The sequence below is a fragment of the Mauremys mutica genome, chromosome 1 (genome assembly GCF_020497125.1).
Source record: "Mauremys mutica isolate MM-2020 ecotype Southern chromosome 1, ASM2049712v1, whole genome shotgun sequence".
NCBI lineage: Eukaryota > Metazoa > Chordata > Testudines > Geoemydidae > Mauremys > Mauremys mutica.
In genome coordinates, this window is record NC_059072.1 from 241639622 (window position 1) to 241649236 (window position 9615).

Below are 9615 nucleotides of genomic sequence, written 5' to 3' on the forward strand. Positions count from 1 at the left end.
CCAAGAGAGGGTAGGTGGTATTGCCACTGCCCTGCTCATTCTCTGAATTTCAGCTTGGGGAAGATATCTTTAAATTGCGTCTGGATCTAAACAGGAGCCTACTTTAGGGAGGCAGATTGGAGAGGTGCTGAAAAAGCACATTCCACAACCACCATAGCCCTGCCCCCTACTCAACCAGTGCCCGACATTTTGGGATCAGACCGGCCCTTTTCTGATCTCTCTACAGACCTTCTAATGAGAGAGGCCTCTGCCAAGACATACAGCAAGAGAAGCCAACATGGACCCTACAATGAATCTGGGACAATGTTTGTGATTTGATATCATGCTAACTTTGTTCAACCATAATCCCTTTGACCAGCAAAAGAGTGTGTCTTTTGTGGTAGCCCTCAGCTGAGAGGATGTTGACTATGAAGATGGCTTTGATGGTGGGGTAATTTAAAATAGGGGACAGTGCACAGATGTACTCTTGTGTCCCAGGTTACAGAGAAGTTCTAATTAATTTGCTATGTTAATGTAAAAAACTAACTGTAATACTGAACAGTCCAGATTTGCCAGTGGTTTACCCAAAAGTGATCTTCCAAACTTTCCCAACCTGCATTGGTTCCTTGCAGAAAAAGAAATGATCCCTAAAAGTCTTTTTCTATTTCTGGTGTTCCAGCATTCTAGACAGGAATATGGAGAGGGTTTAACTGATTGCCATATTTGGGGTCGGGAAGGAATTTTCCTCCAGGGCAGATTGGCAGAGGCCCTGGAGGTTTTTCGCCTTCCTCTGCAGCATGGGGCACAGGTCACTTGCTGGAGGATTCTCTGCAGCTTGAGGTCTTCAAACCACAATTTGAGGACTTCAATAACTCAGACATAGGTTAGGGGTTTGTTACAGGAGTGGGTGGGTGAGATTCTGTGGCCTGCATTGTGCAGGAGGTCAGACTAGATGATCATAATGGTCCCTTCTGACCTTAAAGTCTATGAGTCTATGAGAGCTCCATACAGGATGTTACAAATGTGAAAGCCTAGGGATTGGGAGGAGAAAAATCATAATTTAAAATAACTCATAAGGGGCATTACATGAAGCTATGGGTAGCTTTGAAAAGTAAATAAGACAATGCTCTCCATGTAATAATATAATTCACAGAAATTCTAAAGCATACTAAAACCTGTTTTGTTGAGAGCAAGAGGGTTGGCCACAATGCAGGTATTATCCCGCACACTTTGCTGAAAAGGGTTGTGTCATCTTTAAATTCCCCCGAACAACTACCTGAGAAAGGCAGAAGAGTCTTCTGTTTAATGTTATATCCAAGTACCACGTAATAAAAATAAAATATATGGACCAGTTATTTTACTTTATTGGTACAGCAACTCAAGAAACCATGGCAATGAATCAGGAAAAAACGTAAGTACATTGATTTCCCTGGGACTTAAGCACATGCTAAAAGTTAAGTACCTACTTAAAGTTAAGCATGAGCTTATGTCAGTGGTTCCCAAATTTGTTCCGCCGCTTGTGCAGGGAAAGCCCTTGGCAGGCCATGTATATGAGGCAAGGTACCAAGCTTACGATTCCATCCACACCGGAGACAATCTCAACAGTGCGCGATTTGATTGCCATGACAGAGTCGACGCTGCCTCATCCCCCGGCACCGCCGGTGCGGGTAATCCAGTCGATCGGCAAGCCTGCCTTGATACGACCATCCTCTGCTGGCACACCAGAGCGGCACCGTTCCCGATCACGGTCCCGCTGGCGCTCCCGCTCCCGACGCCGCTCGCAGTCCTGGCACCGTTCTCCTCATCGGTACCGGTCGCACTCACGGCGTCGTTCAGTATCCCGCAAGGGGTTTTACTCCCATTATTTCCTAATCCCCAAGTCGAAGGGAGGTCTCAGACCTATTCTAGACCCGCGAGGACTCAACCAGTTTATGGTAAAGTTGAAGTTCCGCATGGTATCCCTGGGGACCATTATCCCATCCTTATATCCTGGAGACTGGTACGCCGCCCTCGATATGAAGGACACGTACTTTCACATCGCCATTTTTCCTCCGCACAGGAGATTTCTTCGCTTCGTAGCCAACCGTCAGCACTTCCAGTTTACGGTCCTGCCATTTGGCCTTTCTACAGCCCCAAGGGTCTTTATGAAGTGTATGGCCGTAGTCGCCGCTTACCTCCGCCGACATCGGATATACGTGTTTCCGTATCTGGATGATTGGCTCATCCGAGGGCCCTCTGAGACGCGAGTTACTCAGCATCTGGGCATTGTCAAGGACCTATTCGCCCGCTTAGGCCTGATGATCAATGTGGGAAAATCCACTCTGGTTCCCACGGAGAGGCTGGAATTCATAGGAGCTATCCTGGACTCCAATCTAGCCAGAGCCTGCTTGCCACAGCCGCGCTTTCAGGCTTTCCTGATGCCGTGGAAGGGCCAGCTCCTTTATGCCTTCCCGCCATTCCCGCTGATTCACAGGGTCCTGCTAAAACTCCGCAGGGACAGAGCATACCTTATCATGATAGCTCCAGCGTGGCCCAGGCAGCATTGGTTCACCACACTGCTCGACCTCTCGATAGCCAACCCAATTGCCCTGCCACTCCACCCAGACCTCATCACTCAGAACCACGGCAGACTTCGCCACCCGGATCTGCAGGCCCTACACCTCACGGCGTGGCTGCTGTGTGGCTAAATCAGTCAGAGTTGCGTTGCTCTGCGCCAGTACACCAAGTTCTCCTGGGTAGCAGAAAACCTTCCACCCGGTCAACGTATCTGGCGAAGTGGAAGCGTTTCTCCTGCTGATGCGAAACACATAATCTTACTCCCGCTGAGGTCTCGACCCCCTCTATTTTGGACTACCTCTGGTCTCTCAAACAGCAGGGCCTAGCAGTATCATCGCTGAGGGTACACCTGGCAGCCATCTCTACCTTCCACCCAGGGGAAGGGGGCCGTTCCGTGTTTTCACACCCTATTGTTTCAAGGTTCCTCAAGGGCTTGGAGCGCTTGTACCCCCAAGTACGCCGCCTGGCCCTGACCTGGGACCTGAACCTGGTCTTAACCAAACTGATGTCTCCCCCATTCGAGCCGTTAGCAACCTGCTCACTACTCTGCCTGTCTTGGAAGACAGCCTTCCTTGTAGCCATTACATCGGCCAGACGAGTCTCCGAGCTTCGGGCTCTTACGGTAGACCCCCCTTACACTGTGTTCCATAAGGACAAGGTGCAGTTGCGACCACATGTGGCATTCCTCCCTAAGGTGGTCTCGGCCTTTCATGTTAACCAGGACATCTTTCTCCCGGTCTTCTCCCCAAAGCCACACTCAACGCAACAGGAGCGGCAATTACACTCCCTGGATGTCCGTAGGGCGCTCGCTTTTTATATCGAGCGGACAAAATCCTTTCGGAAAACGCCCCAACTCTTTGTCGCGATAGCAGACCGCATGAAAGGCCTACCTGTTTCCTCTCAGAGGATCTCATCTTGGGTGACGTCGTGCATCCGCACTTGCTATGGTTTGGCTCATATTTCTCCAAGCCACATCACCGCACATTCTACCAGGGCTCAGGCTTCATCTGCCGCCTTCCTGGCTCGTGTACCTATCCAGGAGATATGTCGTGCAGCTACCTGGTCTTCAGTCCACACCTTTGCCTCACATTATGCTCTCGTTCAACAGTCCAGAGATGATGCAGCCTTTGGCTCAGCAGTTTTACATTCTGCAACATCTCACTCCGACCCCACCGCCTAGGTAAGGCTTGGGAATCACCTAATTGGAATCAATATGAGCAACCACTCGAAGAAGAAAAGACGGTTACTTACCTTTGTAACTGTTGTTCTTCGAGATGTGTTGCTCATATCCATTCCAAACCCGTCCTCCTTCCCCACTGTCGGAGTATCCGGCAAGAAGGAACTGAGGGATGGTTGGGTTGGCAGGGGTATATAGCCGGCGCCATGGCGGCGCCACTCCAGGGGGCGCCCAGCCGACCCACCGAGTGTTGCTAGGGTAAAAATCTTCCGACGAACGTGCACGCGGCGCGTGCACACCTAATTGGAATGGATATGAGCAACACATCTCGAAGAACAACAGTTACAAACAGGGGCGGCTCTACAAATTTGGCCGCCCCAAGCAGTCATGCGCGGGAGGCGCCCCGGAGCCGCGGACCTCCCGCGGGCATGACTGCGGAGGGTCCGCTGGTCGCGCGGCTCGGCTGGACCTCCCGCAGCTGCGGGCGGTTTGCTGGTCTGGCGGCTCCGGTTGAGCTGCCGCAGTCATGCCTGCGGGAGGTCCAGCCGAGCCGCGGGACCAGCGAACCGTCCGCAGTCATGCCTGCGGGAGGTCCACTGGAGCCGCCGGCCGAGCGTCCCCTCCGCAGTCATGCCTGCGGCAGGTCCGCTGCTCCCGGGGCTCCGGTGGACCTCCCGCAGGCATGACTGCGGCAGGTCCGCCGGCCCAGCCTGCCGCCCCCCCGGGAAAGGGCCGCCCCAGGCGGGTGCTTGCCCCGCTGGGCTCTGGAGCCGGCCCTGGTTACAAAGGTAAGTAACTGTCTTTTCTTTATTTTGTTACCAGCACACTCTATCGACTATGTTCCATTACATTAACTTCAAGAGATTATGCAGGGCCTACATCCATGCACAATTTGGCCACACAGGCAGGTTTACAGCACACTCAGTCCATATTGATCAGGGAGGCAACAGCTCAAGATGAAAAATAAGACAGAGCCTCAGATATAGCAGGACTACCATTAAGCCAGTGGACTACACCAAAACTAGATATTTCAAATGGTAATTTATAATAAAATGATGCTATTAAATTACATAAATGTGAGATTCTGCTTAGATTTTCTCTATCAGCAGACTATGTGATAAACAAACATACTGTTTTTGCAAATATTGCTATGTCACTATGGGTCTCTGTGGAATAAATTATTCCACTTGTTGATAACACAGAACAACAGGGGACTCTGTAAATACAGAAGATGACACAGCAAATATTTAAGCAATTAATAATTTGAAGCATCTGAACCCTAAAGCTTGCTTTCAACTCAGTGTATTATAATAAACTGTTCCCTCAGCTGCCCAGTATTGATCATATTAGTGCTCATTGCCAACAGCCTCAGACTATGACAGACATAAGAAGCAAAAATCCTCAGGGGGGGAAATAATCCAGAAATAAAAACTGGAAATAAAACATATTTATATAGCTGGGTAGAGCGGAAATAAAGAAAATACAGTACTGGAAAGTGGACATTTATACAGAAGAGGTACAACCTAGGCTAATCCTATGTGTGGAACCACCTTCATCTGAGATACCTGTAGGCAAAGTATTGGTTTTAATGTTTCTAAAACCAAATCCTGACGGAGTTCTGTGATACCATGAGAGGTATGTACCCTCCATTTAATCCACCTGTATCCTAGAGGCTGATTGATCCTGACACAGGGAGAGGAGGGCATGCACAGCCATGCTGTGGGAACCAGGTACAGAGCTGTTTGGAGAGGAAATGGGTATTGGGAAAGGGCTGGGACCTAATGAAAAGGAGGTCTATGGCCATTCCTCCCTGAGTAGCCTTGCATGGATCTTAGTCCCTCTCATATGTCACTGGAGCTGTAGAGTAACCCCTGCACAGCGTCTATGGGGGAGAGAGGCACCAGGCAAGGCTAAAAAAAAGAAGACAAATTGGTGTATTGTGAGGATGGATCATGCACTGAGCTGTGTTTCCTCACTCCCCTAGTAGATTTGGGCCCATGTAACACTGTTTCAGAGCTGTCAGATGAGATCTCTCTCTTGGGGCAATACAGCCAGCCTATTCATATTCTCAGATTTTAACCAGCCAAGGAGGAACCTGCCCTGGCATGGATCCTGCAAGGCATTACACATACTCAGTGCTTCCCCAGTTTCATATAAGACCCTACCAAATTCACAGTCCATTCTGGTCAATTTAATGGCCATAGGATTTGAAAATTAGTAAATTTCAAGTTTTCAGATTTTTACATCTGAAATGTCAAGGTGTTGTAACCGTGATGGTCCCGACACAAAACAGGGATGTGGGGGGTTGCAAAGCTGTTGTAGGGGGGTCGCGGGATTGCCACCCTCACTTCTGTGCTGCTTTCAGAGCTGGGCAGCCAGAGGAGGCTCCAGGAGGTGGAGATGATCTCCCCTGTGCTTCTGGGAGCGCCCCAGCCAGAGGCTCCTAGCTTCTCGTCCTGGCTGGGCTGGGGTGGGATAGGACTTGCTTTTCCCCTGCATGTCCCCTCTTGGGTGGAGATCAGACCAGGAGCCATGGAAGCACCCTAAAAGTGTGGGGGGACCTACAGTTGCCCAAACAGTGGGTCCAACCCCTCCCGTGCCATGCCGCACCCCCAAGGCCCTGCCCTCAGGGCTGTCCTTAGGCATATGCAGCTGTGTAGGGCACCATGAAATTTGGGGCACCAAATTGCCCCAAGTTTCATGTTGCCCTAGGCAGCTGCATGCTGCATAAACAGCAGCACCAGCCCCAGTGACCAGCCCTATCCCTCGTCCGCCCGCCCCCCCCCGGCAAGGGGCATGGCCGTCCCTAGGGGGTGTGTGGGGCCTCAGACAACTCCCTCCACCCTGTCTCTTACCCTTCCCCCCTGCTCTGCCCCTGGCCTGCCCCCATTCCACCTGTCACACCCCAATGGCCCCCTCCCTCAAGGGGTCCCCCTGGGGGAGGCAGGTCAGCATTGTATATTGCTAACGCTGTTGCAAGCATTGCAGGGCATTTTGGGAAGGGTCAAAGGTGTGAGTGTGATCCCGCACTCACTGGCAGTGACGGGAAGCGGGGGAACTGGGCCCCAGCCCGCTCTATGCTGCCAGCTCCCAGCCATGGTGCTCCACTTCCCACCGCCGGTGAGTGCGGGAAGCAGAGAGACACAGCCCCAGCCCTCTCTGCTTCCCTTGCCCCGGCCCCAGCCATGTCGCTCGGGTTGGGGAGAGGACCGCCCCCATCTCTCACCGGCAGTGGGAAGTGGAGCGCCGCGGTTGGGAGCTGGCGGAGTACAGCGGGCTGGGGCCAGGCTGCTCCGCTTCCTGCCGCTGCCGGTAAGTGGGGGGGATCCCTTCCCCCAAGTCCCCTCCCCCAAGCAACAAGGCTGGGGCCGGGGTGAGGGAAGCGGAGCGGGCTGCTCCAGGCCCTCTGCTAATCCCCCGGGCCACTCTGGGACTGCGGGGCCCCCAAAAGTGGCCCCCCACAGCTCCTGCCTCTCAGACTGTGGGGGGCGGAGGCCTATGGCCCACACAGCCCCGGGGGCTGCGTAGGGCACCCAAATGGCTAGGGATGGCCCTGCCTGCCCTTGTGCCATCCATTTCCCCCAAGTCCCGGCCCTCACACCACCTCTTCCCCCAAGGGCCTACTTCCACGCCACCTCTTTCCCTCAAGACCTTCTCCCCCCACTCACTCCTCTCTGCCCCATCCCCCCGTTGCTCACCCTTACTGCGGCTCCAGTCAGCACTGTCGAGTGGGCCATTAAAAGTCCGGTCGGCGGTGCTGCGGGTCTAAGGCAGGCTAGCCCCTACCTGTCCTGGCACCACGCTACACCCTGGAAGCAGCCAGCAGGTCTGGCTCCTAGGTGCAGGAGCCCCCTCCCACATTCCGAATCCCTTGGCCCCACCCCCCAGCCTGGAGCCCACTCCTGCATCCTCATCCCCAGCCCCACCCCAGAGCCCGCACCCCCAACTGGAACCCTCACCCCCTCCCGCACCCCAACCCCCTTTTCCAGCCCCATGCAAGTGCGTGAGGGTGGGTAGAGCGAGCTGCCAAGGGAGGGGGAATGTAGTGAGTGGGAGCTGGGGCCTCGGGGAAGGGCAGGGCTAGGGTGCTCGGTTTTGTGCAATTAGAAAGTTGGCAAGCCTAGAGACTCCCAGAGCTCCCTCTTCGTGACTCAGCCCTCTGGCCAGGTCATTACAGGAGTCCTTCCCCTCTGGGGTATCAAAGTCCCACTGGATCAGCTGTCTGCATGCTATTTAAGACAGACTTCCAATCCAAAGCCAAGTCCTGTGCCACTTTCCCAGCAGCTGGCAGGGGAACCCAGGCCTACCCACTATTCCGGGTTTCAGTCCAGGGACCTTATGTCCAGCAATTATGGTCTGCTTGCTCCCAGACCCTGTTGCTATTTCCCTGGACTCCCTCCTACTTCTCTTCTCTATCTTCTACCCCCTCCCCCCCAGGGTTTATCAGCCCAAACATCTGCTTCCCAGGGAATGACTGTAGACTACTTCCCCTCTCTGACTTCTTGGCAGACACTTTAGCCCCCAAACAAACTTCCCTTCTCTCCGAAAGTGACTGCAGACTACTTTCCCTGCAGCCCCTTTCTGTTCTTGGCTTCATCCCTTTATACAAGTCCAGCCTGTGCCTTCATCTTCCATTCAGCTTTATTGCACCCTGGCTCGCCTCCAGGTGCAGAACACAAGATTAATTGATTTAATTTAAACTGCTCTCTATTGTGTGGGTTGGACACTCCATCACAAAATGGAACTGAAGAGGAAATTTTGATGGAGAGAATCTAAGTATTTTAATTGGAATGTGGCTGGGACCCCAGGGCTAACACGCCTGTTCTTAGAGATAGTGGTATGAGAATGTTAAGAATCACAGGTGGTCATGCCTTACTTTTGCACCTCACCTGAAGGACAGCAGTAGCTTCTGTACCACAGTATTCTCTATCTGCACAGAATAGCATTGTTTCAAAGAGAAGACTACCACCTGCTAAATCACTAACCATACTGCAGAGGTATCATGACGGATGTATTTTTTATAAATCAGTAAATAAAAATAATGCTGTTTAATCTCATAGGCAAAAGGAAAATTCTGTGCTGACAGAGTATAAAAGAACAATCAAAATAGGACATTCCCAAACTTTTCCAGGTAGAAGGCTCATATAATGCCAAATTCTGATACCTTTTTTCATGTTGAGTAGTACCTTACTCTGCAAGTAATCCCACTGAGATCAGTGGGATTATTCGTGCAGTATTGTTCTACTCACTGACAATGAGGGTGGCCAGCTCAGTCTCTTAGTGATCAAACACACTGTGTCGGCAGTGCACAGTAAATTCCTTGGCAGTGTATTCCCATTAGACAAGCCGATCACGTGACGCTGACTTAATTACATCCCACATGAAACTTCTAAAGGGACACAAACAATCAAATTCCCACTAGCAATTCAAAGCAGACATCTTATCACATGCACACCCATGATAAGGGTGATTTGTGTCAGATTTATGTGTATATAACTGGGGTATATAAAGTTGGTAAATAATAAAGTACTTTGGGCAAATCACTGCTCATGCATTGACTTCAATGGGGCCAATTCTGGATTAAATTTGACTCCTGTGCAGAGGGCAAGCCTGTCACCAATGGATGTAAGGCCATATTCTGGTGCGAGGCGTGAAGGATGTTATAACTTAAATATTTAAACATATAATGCTCACAGTATACTAAAATAATTAATGAGAATGTGCGACATCAGACAGTCTGAAGAAGTTAACCTTTAATTGTTAAGGTAACTTTTAAGGAACAGATCTTAAGCACTAAACTAATCTGTTAAAATGTTTGCAAATGCAGGCGGCATCAGTCTGACTAGTCTTACTGGTACATGTTCAAATATTTACAGGTAATTGCACACGAGAAGACTGCAATT